The 20385-nt window shown below is 34.7% G+C and overlaps 1 long non-coding RNA gene across 1 annotated transcript; it reads right to left on the bottom strand.

The window, feature by feature from the left end:
* Nucleotides 1-1150: 1150 nt before the first annotated feature.
* LOC141494877 (uncharacterized) lies at nt 1151-20252 on the bottom strand. The gene is made up of 3 exons (XR_012470570.1): nt 20188-20252; nt 5417-5515; nt 1151-3078 (listed from the first exon to the last, which is right to left on the bottom strand). It is a non-coding gene; the product is annotated as an uncharacterized LOC141494877 (long non-coding RNA).
* Between the last annotated feature and the right edge of the window lie 133 nt (nt 20253-20385).

Below are 20385 nucleotides of genomic sequence, written 5' to 3'. Positions count from 1 at the left end.
TTTTATAAAAGGCTTTACAAAGGAGTTAAGTTTGAGCTAAGCCTTGAAGAATGGTTAAGAACTTTCCATTTTTTCCATTTGGTTTTCATTTTAAAAAATTGTATCATTCTATCATTTGAAAAACCAATGAAAAGTTTATATGCTAATCATGATGGGCATCCTTTGATTGCAAAGGACAACTTATTATACTGTCTATAAAATATTATTATACTATGTTATGAAAATGTTTGCTTTATTTTATAAATTTAAATTAAAAAATTTTTTTTAAATAATTTAAAGTCAAGAATAAAAGAATCACTTATTAACAGTTGTGTTTCATTGCAATTTTATTTATTTTGTTGAATATTTCCCAATTACACTTTAATGAGACACATGAATAAGCATTTCTTATTTATTAATATTTATTAAGTACCTACTACACACCAAGAACTGTTCTAAGCACATCTTTATTGACATTCCTTTTAGTTGACTCCTTGAGTCTAATCAACTAGTTTTGAATCCACACACACACACATATATATGTATATTATAGCTTATGCATTTATAAAATTCAACTAGCTCTGAATCCAAGCACCCATGTGTAGCATATAACTATAGCCATGTATGTATAATCTATGTGTATATGTGCATAGGTCACTCAAGTAGTTCTGAATCCACACCTAAATGTAGCATATGCCTATAGTCATATTTGTGAATGTTACTTGTGTGTCTAAATAATTCAACTAGTTTTTAATCCACCACATATATGTATATGTAACACATGCATTACTGTTATTATTCAGACATCCAAACTCTTTGTGACCCCATTTAGGGTTTTGTTGGCAAAAATACTGGAATAATTTGACATTTCCTTCTCCAGATCATGTTATAAATGAGGCAAATAAGGAAAATAGATTAAGTGACTCACCAAGGGTCACACAGCTAGAAAGTATCATAGTCCAGATATGACCTCAGTTCTTTCTGACTCCAGGCCTGGTGCTCTACCTACACACACACACACACACACACACCCCACATACACTCATATGTCACATGACTATAATAAATATAGTATTTAATATTGTTATATTATGATTACATATTTAATACATTTAATAATCAAATGAAAATTATATAATAAACATAAAATATATGAAATCAACTAGTTCTTAATTCACATGACTGTGTGTGTGCACATAAATATATGTATTTACAAGGAAGTGCTGTAATTATTTAACAATCAACAGTCTGATTTTAAAATGCTTGTATAACACTCACTCTTATGTTTAATGTGGATCATTTTGCTCCATCATTTTTTTAAAGTCTTGAAGTCAACAAAACGATAAATACAGATCTAATTTGTAGATTTGTCAATTTCCAAAGTATAATTACTTACACTGAAAATTTAATAATTGGCCCTTACGTGAAGATTCAAGTTGAATCTATCACAGTCCTGCAAACAATCTAGTCTGAATGGGAAGGTAGAAATTACATTGGGCTCAGAAAACAACTTGGTTCACATCCTCACTTATCCAGAAAAATTACTTACCTCCTTCCTTGTCTTAATTTCTTCACTTAATTACTTGACCTATTTCACAGAATTGTTATGACAAAATACTTTATAAACTTTAAAACTCCATATAAAAATGAATTATAGTTACTATCTCATATCTCATGATATCTCATATGATATCTCATAAAGATATTATAAAAAATTATTAAATTTTTTGCTGAAATTCAGATAGACCATGAGTCCCCTTGTCTAATAATCTCAACCAAAACAGTCTGCCAAATCACTTTTTTAAATAAACTCATGCTGTATAAAAATGTATGTATATTAGACTCATAGCTTTAGTGCTGGCTCTTCCTTTGAGATCATCTGATCCATTTTGCATATACAAAAATTGTAGATGGAGAAGGTTGGCACAAAGTCACATAAATAGTAGAGGATAAAAGTGGGATTTGAATCTGCATCCTCTAATTTTATATTTGATCTTCTTTTCACTGTACCATGACTAAATTTTATTAAGTAATGATTTTAACCACTGTTATGAAATATTACCTCCTAATTTTCTCTCAAATAAAGATGTTCCATTTATATTGTTAAATACAGTAAAATAATCCAGGTTGTTTGTAATTACCTTATTCACTGTCTATGTACTCAGAAATTATACCTTTACAATCAATGATCACTACTAATACTGTCCTATAGGTAGAAAATGTATCTTCCTTTTTGGAAAAATGAAAATGAGGTTCTCCATTTTGCTAATGACCACTTCCTTCATGGTCCTATTGACAGATTTGTTATTGTCAATAATAGGTTAGCTTTTTGAACAGTATAGAATAGATGACTAAACTAGGGCAATTATAAAGTGCAATATAACAATTTAGGGAGAGTAGGTTGACCCTACAGTTTCTGCAAGGACTCAGCAGTAGAATATTAGTAAGTTCCTGTCTGTGCACAAAATAAAAAGTACTTCAGCCTACAGAATTCTCAACCCTTTATCCTTGACTGGTACACTGGAGGCTGACATTTAATACCCTAAGGATATAGATGTTTGAAAGCTGGTTATTGTAACAAAGGAAGCCATCCAAACTCTTCAAGACCGAATGGATCAGATAAAGCTGACACAGAGATAAATCTGTTTTACATCTATTCTTGCACAAGTTTTGCTAATCTATGTAGTTATAGCTTTCACACTGAAGAGAAAAAAAAATAACCTACTGCATTTTGGCAAGTCAACATCTTGTCCCTATTTTTAATCTCCAAAGTTACAATATTCTAGGCAAAGACCAGTTTTATGCAGGCTTTTAGATGAATTTCATTAAATATGGACTGAGAGAAATTAGAAAAGAGGAAGAGAGAGAGAGAAAGAAGAGAAAATGGGAAAGGAAAAATTCTTGCATGGCTGCATAAATGTAGATTTGTGTTCAAAAGATTGAATTTTCTGCTTTTGTTGACATAGGCTAGCTTATCTTGCAGTCAGTCAAACAACTAGTCTTCATTAGCCAGTATTTATGCTGCCAGATTGGACTTTCATATGGAAGCCTGAAGCAGGAATGGTCCAGATGGCAGGAAGACTCTCATGAGATTGATGACTATGAAGAAAGATACAGTATTAAGTCAGAAGGTACCCCTGTTAGAGTAGATGATTCCTGGGTGAGTACTCTTTTCTAAAACTATTCTTTTCTTCCCTTATGTTGTTACCACTCCCCACCCAAGGAGTATTTTTTCCTATTCACTTACTTTAATTTCTTTTATGTGTCAACTAATTTTGTCTTGGGCACTTAACCTTGGTTTTAGAAATATGGTTGATATCCTAACTGTGGAAGGGAGTGAAAGAGGAAGAGAGGGAGGAATGAAACCAGTATTTTAGTAAATGTTTCCTTTAACAAAGGCATCAGTAGGAGAAAGTCCAGTGGTAAAAATCTGAATGGTATTTATTTGTTTCAGATTTCAGGGCTTCCTTACATCTGCTGCCTGTCAAAGGCAAACACTGTATTCATAAAACAAGTGGCCTGCCTGAAAAGTTTTCTGGGAGGTTCAGCCTCCAGGGTGCAGAATGGTTGGTTTCCTAAAGGAAATGTTCCTATTAACTGTGAGACTAAGCAGCGTGAGCAGTTCTCTGTATTCAGTGAAGGGGAAGAAGGAGGAGCAAAATACACCTCTCAGAAAGAGAAAATGTGAATCATTTGTGTGTGTGGTAGCTGGCTAAGTAAGTTATTTCAAGGAAAATACCAGTCCTGCTGGCTGATTCCATCTGGCTAGGCATCTTTCATGGGTTCAAAGGAGGGAATTTGGTCCCTCATTCCTCATGATATCATGGCCCCTCATGACAGTAACCTGATGCCACATCAGGAAATGAGAGGAGGTGAAAAGTTCTCTGGCAAGGATGAAACGTGAGAAGGAAATCTTTTCTACTAGATTGAAGGGAGAAACCAAAAGACCCAGCCTAAGAGAAGATGACACAACAGGATTTACAAACAAAAACACAATTGGAGAATTTGATTTTTCAAGCCTGTCATTTATTATCAAGGACAATCTACAAAAAGCGTGCTGTTGAAAACAGAAAGGGGGGATGGGAGGAGTCTACATCAATGCCTCCTTGGTGGAAATTAAAAATTCATTTTGGAATGTGAACACTTAATTAGCCCTGATCCTATTACAAGAACTTCCGGCATGTTAAAACTCTCCAGACAACTCCCCCAAACCTGAAAAACCCTTACAAAACTCAGAACTTCAAATTTCTTAAAGGATTTTGGAAGTGTTTTAATTGAAGAGCATTCCTATTTTTATGTCTATTTGATGTACCATCAACAATTTCTTCCCCACATATATACACAGAGGGACAGCTAGTCCAAATAACTGGTTTAAATCAGTAAATTATAGCGATGCTTCAAGGGAACTTTGAAGGTCGTTTTGTATCTACAGAAAAAGCAGAACTCATCATAAAATTTTTGGAGCTAATCTCATCCTTATATGTCAAATTCATTGCAACAAATGAGCCATGGTGAGGGGCCTGCCGCCCCTCCCGCCTTCTTCTTGTGCTCAGATCTCCAGTTTTAATGACTGCTCAGATAACATGAGGATCATGATTAGTCAATGACAGGGTTCTGTCTCTGAGTTCTTCTTCTGACTCATTTCAGGAAGTCCACGCAGCAAACCAGTCACAATGGGAAGAAAAGGGCATTGCTAAGTACAGTTAATTTCTGAGTTGATTGTATTTATACTCTGGACACTAATCCCCTCCTGCTACTCCTGTGCTTCTTTCTTCTCTTAGATTCTGCCACTGGGACCTCCTCACCACATTTCATTAATTGCCTCAGCTTCAGTAAATTACAATACTTTGAAGCTATTGAGTTTAGCATAAAAAAAAAGAAAGAAAAGAAAAGCAAGAGTTTCTGTACACTGCCCTGGGATAAGGTGTGATGAAAATCCTGTACAAGCTGAACTGTACTTCCTAATCAAATGGGTGTAACAGATGGCTGCTGGAGCAAGCCATCACAATGGAAATATCTGCCGTTCTCATGGTAACGGAATCTGCCAGGTCTGAGGGATTTGCTGTTTTCCAGGACATCTGAGCTGCAATCTCTTTCCGAGCTGTCTAGCAGTCTCAGTCTCACTCTCTCAGCATGATGGAGATAGAGTTGAAAGGTGGAGCTTGATTTCGCATTCCAGCTGTGATTAAAGACACCCGCAGCCCGGGAGCGCGCAGAGGCGCGCACACCCCTACACACACACACACACACACACACACACACACACACACACACACACACCCCAAAGCTGCATATTCATGATGCTATCTAGAACCTCTTTAGCTGTTGGGGCAGAACTGCCAGAAAATTACAATATTCCTTCTCCAGGACAAAGGGAGGGGGAGACCGGCTGGGGAGGGAGAAGAACAACAGAGGAATTAAGATGCATGAGACGTACCTTGTAATAAAGATATGGAGCAATATTAAAACTAGCAGTTGTTTCCATTTCATGGCAGGATGTCAAGATGACTTAACATAGCAGGGTAAAACATCTGGCCTGGAAAAAAAACAGCCCATGATGGTGAATTTCCAAAGTATAATATAGACTATATGGGGGGAAGAAAAAAATAGATAAGCAACTATGTGTCTTAACACTAAGTGAAAGCTTGTGGCAGTTTTCTTTTTTAACTCTGCAATCAGAAAGATGAGCTGTCTCCTAAGGTGTAGGTTAGTATATAGACAGTGAGCTTTAATTATAAATCTAAGCTTTGGGTTTAGACCCATAGGACTACATTAGGAAGGGGTTTTTTTTTCCCTATATTTCCCCATGCTATTCATAACCTTCTGATTTTGTAGCAGTCCTCAAAAAGGGGAAAAAATAATCAGTCACAATTCTATTTTATTAAAGTATTTTCCTCCAAATCCCTATCGATTTAAAGAAATAAGGAAAAGTATACTGTCTTCTTTGCTATAGTACCTGCCAGAAAGCACACAGAGAGTTGATTCACGGCTGCCTATTCTCTTGGGTATTTGAGCTTGAAGATCAGACAACATATAAGAATTCAGCCATGACTCAAAATGGAAACAAAGAGGACCATTCTTAGCAAACTAGGCAAGGAGAAATGAAAAACTACAGGCTGTAGGCAGTCGCCCTCTAGCATGCTGATCCACCACATTGTCCTTGAGGGCACTACTGTTAAATACATATGACAGCCAAAGAGATGAGGAGAATGGTTTCCAGAATAAAATGATTGGATCTCCCTTTTCATGAGGTAGAATAGGCAGGGGCTATGTAAGCCTCCAAAGTACCACTCAAGAACAGGTTCTGTGAGACGCCATTGTCTAGCCCTCATGGGGCCAGTGAAGAACATATTATATTATATAACCTTTTTTTCCCCCTGAAAAAGCTTACCTTGCTTTGGCTGGGGCTCTTGTGCCTTTGAATCAAGTTAATGGCAACTTCTGGGTGACAATTTCATTCTTAACCCTCTGGATTAGTTAGTTTAAATCAATGAACTGAGGCCTTTTATGCTGACATGAGGAAGGGGGGTTGGGAGGGGGAAGTGGGGAAGACCCACATGCTTCCATTTCATGGAAATATGGAGAGGTACATGCTTTAGGGTTTCTTCTGTGTGCCATTGCTCAAAGACATATGGAGGTCTTGGAGGTCAGAGGGTTATTAAAGCTACAGAAGAGGGCTTTCTATTGGACTGATAGCATGCAGCTATAATTATAAAAGGGCAGCCAGCAGGAAACAATGTCAGGAGCTCTGTCTTCCTTGAAACTGTTTTTGATTCTCCCCCCCAATTATGGCTTTAATATTCAGGTAGCAGTTAACTTAATGAGAAGGTTGAGAAATGTCAAGTAACAGGAATCAAATGAATAAAGCCCTCAAATATATAATTGTCTTTTCCCACTTCTCTTCTCCTCCCCAAAAAAAAATTATATTAAGCATGAGGGAAGACGTGTTTGGAAGAAAGCCTTGCATTTTAAAGGGTGATTGTCAGTAGTTATCAAAGTCCAATCATGGCTGACTTTTTAAAAATTTTACTTCACTGATGGAATAAGCTCAGAACATCAAAAAAAAGAGGCACAAAAACCCAACCATTTTATCAGTTTGTCTACAATCCCTCCATAACACAATTAAGAATTTGATTCATAATGAAAGAAATGTTTGATTTTATTTTAAATACTAAGAGAAAAACAGCCCAGGATTAGTGTTTCATAAGAGTACTCACTATATTATATTTGCACAAATAGAAAAGGAAAGAGGGCATAAAAGAAGATAAGAGGAAACAAACAATATTAACAGCCCATAATTGTATATCATGTTAAGCTTTGAAAAGAGCTTTATATATGTATATATATATATATATATGTTTTCTCATTTGATTCTTATAACACCTCTCTGTGATGCTGAGCAAATTGCAAACTTATTTAGTCTTAGTTTCTTCAACTATAAAATTAGATCATAATAAATAATAATACCTGCCTCACTGGTTTGTTGTAAGGTTCAAATGAGATAACATATAAACACTTTGCAAAATTTGGGTCGCTACATAAATGCTGCTTATTATGATTATTCTCAGTTTACAGATTAATAAAAATGAGATTCAAAGTAGTCAAAAGACTTGCTCAGGTTCACATATCTGGAAAGTGTTCAAAGTGTGATTCAAATACAGGTCTTCCTGACTCCAAGTATTAGGCTCCATCTATTGTACCAGGATCCTTCTAACAATAAATGAAAGAAAAAGCAGTGAAAGTTTGAAGATGCAGAAAGAGTGCTAGCTTTGAAGTAGCAGGCCTGAATACAAATCTTATCTGTGCCACTTAGGGTTTTGTGATTTTTTTTTCTATGGATCTTTTACTTCATCTGTAAAATGAAGTTAGAATAAATGACTCCTAAAGTCCCTTTCAGCTATAAAATTCTATGATCCAAAAAGACTCAATAAATAAAAGATGCAAAACATGCATATGTCCCCACCATACACACACACACACACACACACACTCAAAAGTCTCCATCAGCTTTACAAATTATAATTGCCCTACATATGTGTAAAGTTATTATTCCCTTACAAAAAGCCCAAAAACTCCTTGTGAGATGACCTAGGTGGAAGAATTTGATATGTTATTTGGAGGGAATGGTAAGGACACATTTTTAATTCATCATTTGAATATTTGAATACATAACCAGGGCATAGAAAGTCAGAGCACTGTGAGAATTTACTTTCCAAAATGGGTAGTAAATTTATATAATAAAATAGTTCAAAGAGTTTAATTGGGGTAGCTCTTTATTAATTTTTAAAGAAACCATACATAGTTCCCACTGCTCCCTCTCTACCAGTACAAGGGTCAACCAAGTCATTTTGGAAATTTTGATTAATAAACATTATGAACATATTGTTTATAAATCAAAAGAATTAACAGAAACATTGTTTCTGATAACAAATTCACTTTTTTTGGATCTAATCTAATTAGCATTTATTAGGAGCTTATCTGTATAGCACTGAACTAGTTTCTTGGGATACAAAGATAAAACAAAACACAGTCTCTTCCTTCGAGGAGCTTACATTCTACTGGCTTAATTATTCATGAACTGTTATTTTAGACTATGCAACCTCTTGGAGCATCTTAAGTTTACTGCCCATTTTGGAATGTAGATTCTCACCATCTGCTGCTTATGTATTCTAATCCTCAAATGATGAATTGGAAATGTGTTCTCAGTTATTCCCTCCAATAATGCATATCACAACTCACCCATGCCTAATAATTCTATGGATTATTGTTCAAGAACTACCATAAATTTACTGCAGAGCATCCACCAACATACCAGAAATTTTCATCTTTCTCCTATATTGTAAGGATACAAATGGATTATTCAAACTATTAATTATCCCCCATTCCTTTGTATTATTTTTGATTTAATATTTTACTTCCTCCCTATTACACGACAAAACCCACTTTAGAATTTGTTTTTTAAAATTTTGAATTCCAAATTCTCTTCCTTACCACTCCCCCCCATAGAGAAGATAACTCATTTAATTTAGGCTATGTTTGTGTGTATGTGTGTGTGTGTAATTATGCAAAATATATTTCCAAATTAGTCTTGTTGTAAAAATAATAGACAAAAAAACAAGAAAAATAAAGTTTAAAATGTATGCATCAATCTATATTTAGATTCCACGAGTTCTTTCTGTGGAAATGGATAATAGTTTTCATTATAAGAATTGTCTTGGATCACTATATTGCTGACAATAGTTAAGTTCTTACAACTGATCATCTAACAGTACTGATGTTAGTATGTACTATGTTCTCCTGGTTCTACTCAATTATTTTACATAAATTCATCTGAATCGTTCCAAGTTTTTTTCTAAAAGCATTGTGCTCATCAATCCTTAAGACCAACTTTTAGTTTTATTTATTAGTTCAATAGTTTTTTACTTTAAATTTCAATAATTTTCCTTTGATTTTCAGAATTTCTAATTTGATATTTAATTGGAGAGTTTTAGAATTTGTTCTTTTTATAATTTTTATAGATTTATGTTCAAGTCATTGATCTCCTCTTTCTCTATTTTTTTTCATGTATGCATTTAGAGATGTAAAATTTCCACTAATGACTGCTTTGGCTGCATCCCACAAGTTTTGGTATATTGTCTCATTATTGTTATTGCCTTGGACAAAACTGTTGATTATTTTTACAATTTGTTATTTAATCAATTCTTTAAAATTAGGTTACTTCATTTCCAATTAAATTTTAATCTTTTCATGCTCTTTATTAAAGATAATTTTATTGCATTATGATAAGTAATAGATACATTTAATATTTCTGCTTTTCTGCATAGGATTGTGAAGTTTTTATGCCATAAGACATGATCAGTTTTTTGAGAAGGTATATTCCTTTCTATTCTCATTCAGTTTTCTCCAGAGGTCTACAATATCTAACTTTTCTAAAGTTCTATTCACTTCCTTAACTTCCTTCTTGTTTATTTTATAGACAGATTTATCTAATTCTGAGAGAGGGGGTGGAGATCCCCCACTATTATAGTTTTGTTTTCTATGTCTTCCTGTACCTCATTTAGCTTCTCCTCCAACTGGATGCTATGGTACCTTTAAGGAAAATGTCATTTCCTTTCTCATCCCTTTTAATTAGATCTATTTTTGTTTTTGGTTTGTCTAAGGGCAGCATTGCTATCACTGTTTTTTGTATTTCAGCTGAAGCATAATATATTCTGCTACAGCCTTTAACTTTTACTTTGTTCATATCTGTTTCAAGTATGTTTCTTGTAAACAATATATCATAGGATTCTGGTTTTTAATTCACTCTGCTATCCACTTTTGTTTTATGGTAAAGTTCATCCCATTCACATTCATAATTATGACTACTAACCTCTGTATTATTTTCCATTTTATCTTTCCCCTCTTTCTCATTTGTACTTTTCTTTCTCCTTTCTCCTCACCAGGGTTTTGCTTCTGATCACAGATTCCTGCAATTGCCTTCCCTTCTAAGAATTCACCTCTTTTTTCCTTTATTCCCTCCTACTTTTACCTCCTTTCTGTCCTCCCTTCTCTCAGTTCCACCTTCCTTCTATTTTTTCATCTTTCTCCTCCTAAGTCCCTACAATAGGGGTGGGAAATCTTTTTTTCTGCCAAGGATCATTTGGTTATTTATAACATCATTGGCCTGCTGTATTTGGTCAAACATTGAATTAATTTACTCCTCAAAAACTCCTAGATTATTGAATTTCAAGTCCTGTCTGCATTCACTGTGGCAGCAACAGTTTCACGGTTACCTGTGACTTTTGGGTAAGATAAATTACTAAACCCAATTGACTGTATATGTTATTCCCTCTTTGAACCAAATCCAATGAGAGTAAGATTCTAGTGATCCTCACCACCTCCCTTCTTTCATTCAATTGTAATAGATCTTTTGTTCCTCTGCATGTGATATAATTTACCTCTCTCTCTCCTCTTTTTTCTGTATGATCTTTTTTTAATGTCTTATCTTTTTTATATTATCCCATAAAAAGCAATTTAAAACCACACCCTCTGAGTATACTCTTTCTAAAGTTCTCAAGAGTCACAAGAATTATCCTCCCACACAGGGATGCAGCCAGTTTAATCTTATTAAATAACAATTTTTTTTTCTTTTCCACTGTTTACCTTTTACCACTTGAGTCTCATACTTAAGTCTCATATTTAAGATCAAATTTTTAATTCAACTTTGAACTTTTCATCAGGGAAATTTGAAAATCACCCATTTTGTTGAATGCCCATCTTTTCCCCTGAAAGAGTATGTTCAATTTTGCTAGGCAGTTGATTCTTGGCTGTTATTCAAACTTCTTTGCTCTCCAGAATGTCATATTCCAGTCCTTAGATCAATTAATGTTGATGCTGCCAAGTCCTGCATAATCCTGACCATGACTTCTTGGCATTTGAATTATTTCTTTCAGGTTGTTTGTAGCATTTTCTCCTTGATCTGATAACTCTGGAATTTTGCTAGGATATTCTTTGGAGTTTTTATTTTGGGATGTCTTTAAGGAGGTGATTGGTGGATTCTTTCAATTACTATTTTACCCTCTGGTTCTAGGATATTGGGACAGTTTTCCTTGATGATTTCCTGAAAGATGTTGTCCAGTTTCTTTTCTTTATCATGGGTTTCAGGTATTCCAATAGTTCTTAAATTAGTTTTCCTGAATCTATTTTCCAGGTCAGTTGTTTTTCCAATGGAGCACTTTGCATTTTCTTCTAATTTTTTTTCATTTAAAAAATTTTCTTTACTGAGTCTTGATATATCACAGCATCATTAGATTCCACTTGCCCAGTTGTAGTTTTTAAGAAATTATCTTTTTCAGTTAGCATTTTGTATCTGCATTTTCATTTGCCCAATTGTATTTTTAAAGGTGTTGTTTTCTTCAGTCAACTTTTGTGCTTCCTTTTCCCATTTCTCTTGCTTTTCTTTCCTCAATTTTTAAATTTGATTTTAAAAATCCTTTTTGAGCTCTTCCATGAAGTTTTTTGGGCTTGAGATCAATTCATATTCGCTTCTGGGGTCTCACGTGTAATACTTTTTCTGTCAGCCTCTTTTGAGATGGTGTTGTGATCTTCCTTACTAACATAGTAGCTGACTATAGTCAAGACATTTCCCTGACTTTTCTTACTCATTTTGAACTCTGCTACTTGTCACAGGAGATGCTGTCCCAAGTTTCTTTTGTTGGGGGTTGATGGAGTTTTGCTCATTGTGCTCATTGTGTCTAGTCACACTGAGGTTCTAGGACTCTCAACTTGCTGTTTGCATTCATGTTGGAACCCTTGTAGGTGGCCTTGCTGTCACATTGGGTTGCTAATCCAGGACCCAGAGGCTTTGTTTCCCCATCTTTGTAGTGGCTGAGAACCTCCCCACTGGCTTCCTCCATAGCCCACCTGCACTGGGCTCTACTCTCTGACCTGAGCAATGCTCCTCCTCCACCCAAGTAAGACAGACCTTTCCTGAAGTCCCTCCAAGATATCTTTCAGTTGAAAAATGCTCCACTCTGTCTTTTTGTGGGTTCTATCACTCCAGAATACATTTAGAGGCTTGATTAACATTGTTTCTGAGGGAAACTTGGAAGAGCTCAGGGAAGGTCCTAACTACTCTCCACCTTCCAGCACATCATTTCTTATGCCACAATAGTATTCCATAACAATCACATACCATAAATTGTTTAGTCATACCCCAGTTGATAGACATCCCTTCAATTTCCAATTCTTTGCCATCAGAAAAGAATAACTATGTACATCTAAATGTTTTGATTTTTATTTCTTTTTTTATATCCCTCTCTTATCAGTTGATAAGTTCACTTTCTTCTATAAATTTATTTTATGACATCCTTCACATTTCTTCCCCTTTATTATTCTTTGTTTATAATTCATTGCCTTTTGGGTGATCCTCCACTTATATGTTGCAGAGATTGTTGTGTGCCATGATACACTATATATCAAGCCTGGAAAAATAATGTTATTTTAAAAGATGAAGCTTTATTTTTGATGAAGAATTTGAGATCATTCAAGAACTTTGAAATTCCCCAAGGCAATTCATCCTGTTCTATTCTTCACCAACTCATTATCTATTTGCTGAGTCTGCCCAGGAGAGATATAATGGCAGATAAATTGTACATTCAGCTACATGTTACAAACTGGAAAACAAGCCTTCTTGACCTACTTGATTTTTCTGATGTGAGTGGCTAGGCCAACATTTTTAAGTGGTTATGGATCTCCTCTTATAATATTCTAAATATTATATGGTTTTATGTGACACAAACAAAGGAATTAGTAAATAGAAATATCTAGTTAATTTTACTATCCATACAGAATTATTCCTCAATTTGAACTCTGCCATGGATCTTTTCTATGACAGTAACAAACAGCTTTAGTGAACTTTCTTCTTCCCATTTAATGGTTTTTTCCCTACTATTAATTATCAGAGGGTCACTGGAAAAGGTTATCTCAATTGTTATGGCTCTCAAGGAATGTTGGGTAATTTTGATATGTGAGCTCCTCATTATAGGAGCACTTCCAACATAACATTTTGCTTTGCTAAATCCAATGTTTTTTCACCATAGTTGACCAAAAAAATGCACATTAGGATTTTGTATTCTTTTCATTTTTCAATCAATTGTATAATAGTAAAGATGTTATCTACTGTGGAAAATAATCAAGAAAAGATCACCTGTTCATTTACTATTCTATATCAAGGATGGCTTAAATATGTAAAAAGATGTTTTACATTTAAAGTTTGTGTAGATGGGAAAGAAGTCATTCGCTGATCTCTGTTTCATTGCTTCTATTTAGTCATTGCTTTGACAAAAATCTCTGAGATTTTTCTCTGAATCTTTATATCACTTTTTTCAGATACCTTGAAAACTGATTATTGATATCTCCAAAACTGTACTGAATGCAGTACAGACCTCAGTCCAGTTACTTTTCTCACCTTCACCTTACTCCTTCATCACCATTTCTATTTCTTCTACAAGCATATGAAGAAATGCAATGTTACAATCTATATATAGAATGGTAGTTCCATTGTCTTGGATAATGAAAAAAAAGGATAGAAAGTTGTCATCAGAACCCATTTAATGCAACTGAAAAAGTACCCTGATACCATAACATGTGAGAATTTCTCAACCAATGAATCGAAAACTTCATATTAAGTACAATATGTCTCATAAAAACATGGATAGTATTGATAGGAAAAGAGTTGTATTGGGAGACAAAGCAGATAAAACCTGGGTGGGGTCATCATTAAAACAGACTGATGAAAAATAAGAGACAGAGTTTTGGAATCATGAGTGACTTTGGAAACTAAAAGGAAGAAATAGGGATCTCCAGACCAAAACCAGAAAAAATAGTAGCCCAAGTCCAAGCAAAGAGAAATAAGAAGTAAGATAGAGCTGTAACAGAGGGGAAAAATACTAAGTGAACCATCAACCCTACAGGCACCTAGGAGCAGAAGACTCAAGCTCACAATTCTAGTTGTACCTACATCCTCAAGGACTAAGAAAAGTACCAAATATTTACTCTTCCCTCAAACTCCCCTTTCTGCTATTTTTCTACCAATAGACATAGTAAGTCTCTCTCTCTCTCTCTCTCTCTCTCTCTCTCTCTCTCTCTCTCTCTCTCTTTCAGGTTTTTTCAAGGCAAATAGGGTTAAATGGCTTGCCCAAGGCCACACAGCTAGGTAATTATTAAGCGTCTGAGGCTGGATTTGAAATCAGGTACTCCTGACTCCAGGGCCAGTGCTCTATCCACTGTGCCACCTGGCCACCCTATATGTCTGTTTTTTACCTAAATCACAACCACAATGAGGGTAGAGGTTAATTAGTGATAGATATAAATGGCAATTTAAGCCAGTGCCTAGATCTTAGATATTTTCTTTTCTTTCTTTCTTTCTTTCTTTCTTTCTTTCTTTCTTTCTTTCTTCTTCTTCTTCTTCTTCTTCTTCTTCTTCTTCTTCTGCTTTCTTCTTCTTTCGGTTTTTGCAAGGCATTGGGATTAAGTGACGTGCCCAAGGTCACATAGCTAGGTAATTATTAAGTGTCTGAGGCCAGCTTTGAACTCAGGTCCTCCTAGCTCCAGGTTCATTGCTCTATCCCCTGTGCCACCTAGCTAGGGAACTTTTCATCTAATACAAAGTCCCTAAAAGAAACAAAGAGAACCATATGGACATGAGATGTCATTATATTACTATAATCTTAAAATGAGTTTACTATGATAATCGTGTCATACTTACTGTTGACAGTATGCAACAACCCAATATACCCTAACCAGTTTCTTGATGGACTTTTCTTCTTAGACCCACCTTTAGGCTTCTCGTTGGTCTTTAACATTAGGAAAGTGTCAGCTTGCATCTCATAGGTCTATGCTGCTTTGCTCTGTTAGTATACTCCCCAGATCTTGAACTCATCAAATGCTTCAACCCCCTCTCTCAGAGCAAACTCATTCCAAGGTCACCCTGATCTTGACAAAGAAAAGAGAACTTTCCCCAGGGTTCCTGCCAGCTTCTCTGAGACACACTGTGTTACCACATTGTATGTCTCACCACACCAGAGTCAGAGATCTGAACCTAACTCCCTTTTGATTGGCTGAGGACTTCGGAGGTCATAGACAGTCCCTTTGAAATGGTCCTTACCTAGCTCTCAGGAGCAACAACCCATTTTCAACTGCTGTCCATTTCAGCCTTCAAAGCTCTCATTTGAATAATTTATGCTACCACCTGTGATCCTGAGAAATTAATTTAATATAATTCAGCCTCAGTGACCTCATCTGTAAAATAAGGATAACAGTACTTCACGGGTGATTGTGAGAATCAAATGAGAGAACATATAAAAGAGCACTTTGTAAATCCTAACTTTCTATAAAAATCAGCTATTACTGTTGTTGTTCTACAGAGAAGAATAGTAAGAGTTATATGAACTAATTCAAAGTCAAGAAAGCAACTATGTGGAATAGTGAATAGAGCACTATTCATGGAGTCAAAAAAGGCTTGATTTCAAATCCTGATTCAGACACACTTTGTGCAAATCTGGAAAAGTCATTTAAATTCTCTCAGCCTCAGTTTCCAAACTGGTAAAATGAAGGTAATAATATCACCCTTTAGAGTTGTTGTGAGCATTAAATGAGTGCTTTCTAAAACCTAAAGTGCTATATATATATATATATATATATATATATATATATATATATATATATATATATGCTATCTTTTTGTGGAATACAGAAAAGATTGGAAATACTTAGATGAAGTAATTCAAAGAAAATAAAGCAGAGCCAAGAAAAGCAATATTTTCAATAGTTCAAATACTCTAATGGAAATATGATCTCATCAGTTTGGGATTAACTCCAAAGATGCAAATAAAAACTCATGTATGTCTACCAATCCTGTGTACCCTCCTCTAAGTTCATCAGGGCTTCTTCAGTCTCCTGATATTTCAAGGATACCACCAAAGCATTCAGGTTGTCTACTTATAATCCTTCATCATTGTCATATGATCAGTCTTTCTTTTTTTCTATCATACATTTCCTTAATGACATCTTTTGTGCATGTTTTTCTTTGAAAATCCTCATTATTTAGATGCAACAATCTGCTTACACATCTCTTTCTGTTGCCATGTGCAATTTTTTTAATTTTTCAGGCACTGTTGTACTTTATCTCTTGTTGCCATATGATAATACAGATAGGATATTGGTATATTTTAAATAAACATTTGTTAGCCTGGAAAGCTTGGGATCATTAAAGGGTCTTTGGATTTTGCTAAAAACAATCAAACTTGATCTATATGGCTATATGGCTCCTTTTCAACTTCAGGGAGAACTCATTCTCTATTTGTATTTTTGGTTGGATAAACTCTATAAGGCATCCATCCAAATATATGTTGTAATCAGAGAAACAGGCATTCTTCATCCACTTGGCCTTTCATATATAAATTATAAAGTCAAATATGTTTAGGTGGATACAAATATATTTTCTTGTGCTTCTATTTCCCATTTTTCATGGATAATTATTTGTTTAAATAGTTCAAACTCAAGTTGTTCAATGATGTATCATATCTTTTTCTTACTACTATTTATATTTTCTCTTTCCACTATAGATCTTTTTTCTTTATAAATTGTTGATCTAACTTTTCTCAGCCTATTATGGGATTACTCCATCCTCATTAACAAAGCTTTACTTCTCTATTAAGATATAATCTCTTGTCTTTTGTGATGATATCTAATGCTCATCATATCCATTGCTTACCAACTTTTTTCTCAAAAAAAATGTTTATGATATAAAGCTCTTTGTCTTGAAGTTCTTAGTCTTTGTCAAGCTGGTGAATCCTATAGACCCTTCTCTGAATCATGTTTTTAAAAACATAAATGCATGGTATTACAAAGGAAATCAATCATACTGATTTTTTTCCATTTTTAACATTTTACTTAAAGTTTTGCATTCTTAAATTCTATTCTTTTCTTCTCTCCTTTCTTTCCCCTCTCTCCAAGATGGTAAGCAATCAGATATGTATTACATATTAGACATATATAATTAAGTAAACTATTTTATATCAGTCATTTTGTACCAAAAGACTCAAACAAAAGGAGAAAATGAAAGAAACTGAAAAGTAGCATGCTTCAGTCTGTATTCAAGCAATATCAGTTCTTTCTCCGGAGGATGATAATATGTTCCATGATTAATCCTTTGGTGTTGTCTTGGATCACTGTATTGCCGAGAAGAGTTGTCATTCGCAGTTTTTCATCAAACAATATTGATATTATTGTGTATAATATTCTCCTGCTTCTGTTCACTTCACTCTTCATCAGTCCATTTAAGTCTTTCCAGATTTTTCTAAAATCTTCCTGCTTGTCATTTCTTATAACACAATAATATTACAATTCAATCATATGCCACAGCTTATTTAGCCATTCCACAAATAATGGGCATTCCTTCAGTTTCCAGTTCTAGAGTTGTTATAAAAATTTTTTGGTACAAATACTTCCTTTTCACTTTTTTGGATGTCTTTGGGATATAGACCTAGCGCATATTTTTATTAAGATGCAATTTTTACATTTTCTTCTACAGACTCCCAAGAAATCTATCCACAGACCCCCTTGGGGATACATGGACCCCCAGATCAAAAACAGATATAAAGGCATGGTGTTTCTATAAAGTCTATAAGTCATTGGCCCCTCTCATTTCATTTACTTGACCTTTCTTGACATCTTCACCTTTTCCTACCATTGCATTGACATCATCAAGTCTCAAAGGATAGTCTGGTTTAATCATTAAGTTCCTTGAAGAATTTCTCTACCTCTTCATCTTCAGAAACCAATGTTGATACATAATTTGTAGATGTTTTCAGGATGGTCTCTTTGCAGATACTTATTATTAGAACTACAATATAAAAAATATACTATGACATATTTCTTTTTCCCACTGGACATTCAATAAAAGCAAATTTGCAGCCTGCATCCTTTGTTTCTTCAAGGACCTTTGATTCATCCTCCAAATTAGATACATCTTCTTTCTCTCCTCTGGTTTCATTTAGAGTAAAATGTCAAAACTGATATGATTTAGTTCCCTAGGATATTAAATTCATTGGTCACAATTAAAACATCAATAGCTTAATAATTACTTGTAGCCTAAAAACTGTGATTTTTCTGTCCCTTCCCCCCCTGCCACGTTTCCCTATTATGAACCTTTATTTAAGAAGAGAACATAGTTAAATTCCCTTTTTATCTCTTACATGACTTACATTACTGACTTCTCCCTCCTATACCCTTAGTTTTCAGTTTCTTTTTGTATATTGTTTTCTTTCATTAGATTATAAGCTACTTGGATACTGGCTTTTTTTCTGTATTTGAATCCCAAAAGTTAGCACAGTGCCTAGAAAATAAAAGGTGCTAAATTATATTTATTTATGGATAAACTGCCATCATCATACAGAAGCTGAAGTGGATTGTGCATGACCAACAGACATGTTTTGTTTTGCATTGTTTCATGAGTTGCCATAACTAAAGAACTCATCACTCAATGGTCAACCTATTGGTGATGAGATTTTCCATATTTAGCCAAGCTAGTCTTTGGAAAGCAAACATTCTATGGTTGAGACCTCCACTCAAAGTCATTCCAATGTGATAGAATCTGCCAAAGCTTAACTTCCACTGGCATTATCTTTTGAGAATTTTTTGTTACTTCCATAACACATTGAAAGATCAGAGTAGAAAAATGTGGAAGACTTTGCATGTACCTGTCACATAGAATGCTGAAAAAGGATCTTACAAATTTGAAGTGCTTTCCACAAAAGTTGTTAGAACTCAGTTGCTATTTCAGACCTTACCCATGATGTAGACATAATAGATGAAATGGAATAACCTGTCCCTACAGGTGCAGCATTGTGCCCACAGACCTGGACCTGAGAAAGTTCTTTTCTTTCCCTTGTTCTAGGTCATGTAATTGCTATGGGATTGTTTGTTCACCTGTTAAATGAAGAAGTTAAACAGGGTGATTTCTAAGGTTCCTTCCAGTGACAAATAATAATTCTATGAAACAGATTAAGTTGCATATGTAATAAAAGGATTAAATTTGCAGTTAAGGGAGGCAGCTTGGCAGAATGGACATAGTGTTTTACTTGGAACCAGGAATATCTGTGTTCAGATGCTACACCTCTGACCCTTATTAGCTATGTGAACCTAAGCTGTCAATTAGCCTTTCCAAGCTTCAGTTTTCTCATCTGTAAAATTAGAAGATTGAACTGGATGGAAACTAAGGTCTCTTCCAGATCTAAATCTATAATTAATCATATAGTTCTATGACCTGAATTCAAGTCCCAGCCCTTCCATTAATCAGTTAGGTGACCTTGGATGTCCTTTCAACCTCTCTTATATCAAATTCCTTATGTAAAAAATGAAAGTTTTAAACAGGATGATCTCCAAACTCTTGTAGTTTTAATGATCTAATGAGCCATTCAAGCCTCCATTTCCTCATCTGTATAATCATTAAATCCATAAGGTACCTCATAGTTTTAATCTCCTATAAATCTCTGTTATTTCATATTTCAGATGGTTGATTTTAAAATGTAGCTTCATTAAAATCCACTGCTTTATTCCTAAGGTCTATGAGGATTCCCAACAAAAGGCAACAGAAAGAAGTGCCTAAAGCCCCCCAGGAAATTCAGAAATTTTCTCCTCCCCATGAAAGAAAAAAAAAATCATTACCTTTCAAAGACACCAAATGTTAAGGAGTCCAAGCTGCAAGTTGAAAACCATGTCCTATTTTTTTCCTCTCCTTTGTAATAAATAAAAAAAACCTTTCTATTTCAATATTTGGCATTGTGACAGGGCCTAAGAGGAACTGGAGAGATAATTAATAAGGGCAGGAGGGGAAAGTGCAATTAAAAATGGCAAGGACTACTC

Source organism: Macrotis lagotis, chromosome 8 (assembly GCF_037893015.1).
Source record: "Macrotis lagotis isolate mMagLag1 chromosome 8, bilby.v1.9.chrom.fasta, whole genome shotgun sequence".
NCBI classification, from domain to species: Eukaryota; Metazoa; Chordata; class Mammalia; order Peramelemorphia; family Peramelidae; genus Macrotis; species Macrotis lagotis.
This window is presented reverse-complemented; position numbering and strand designations above follow the sequence as displayed.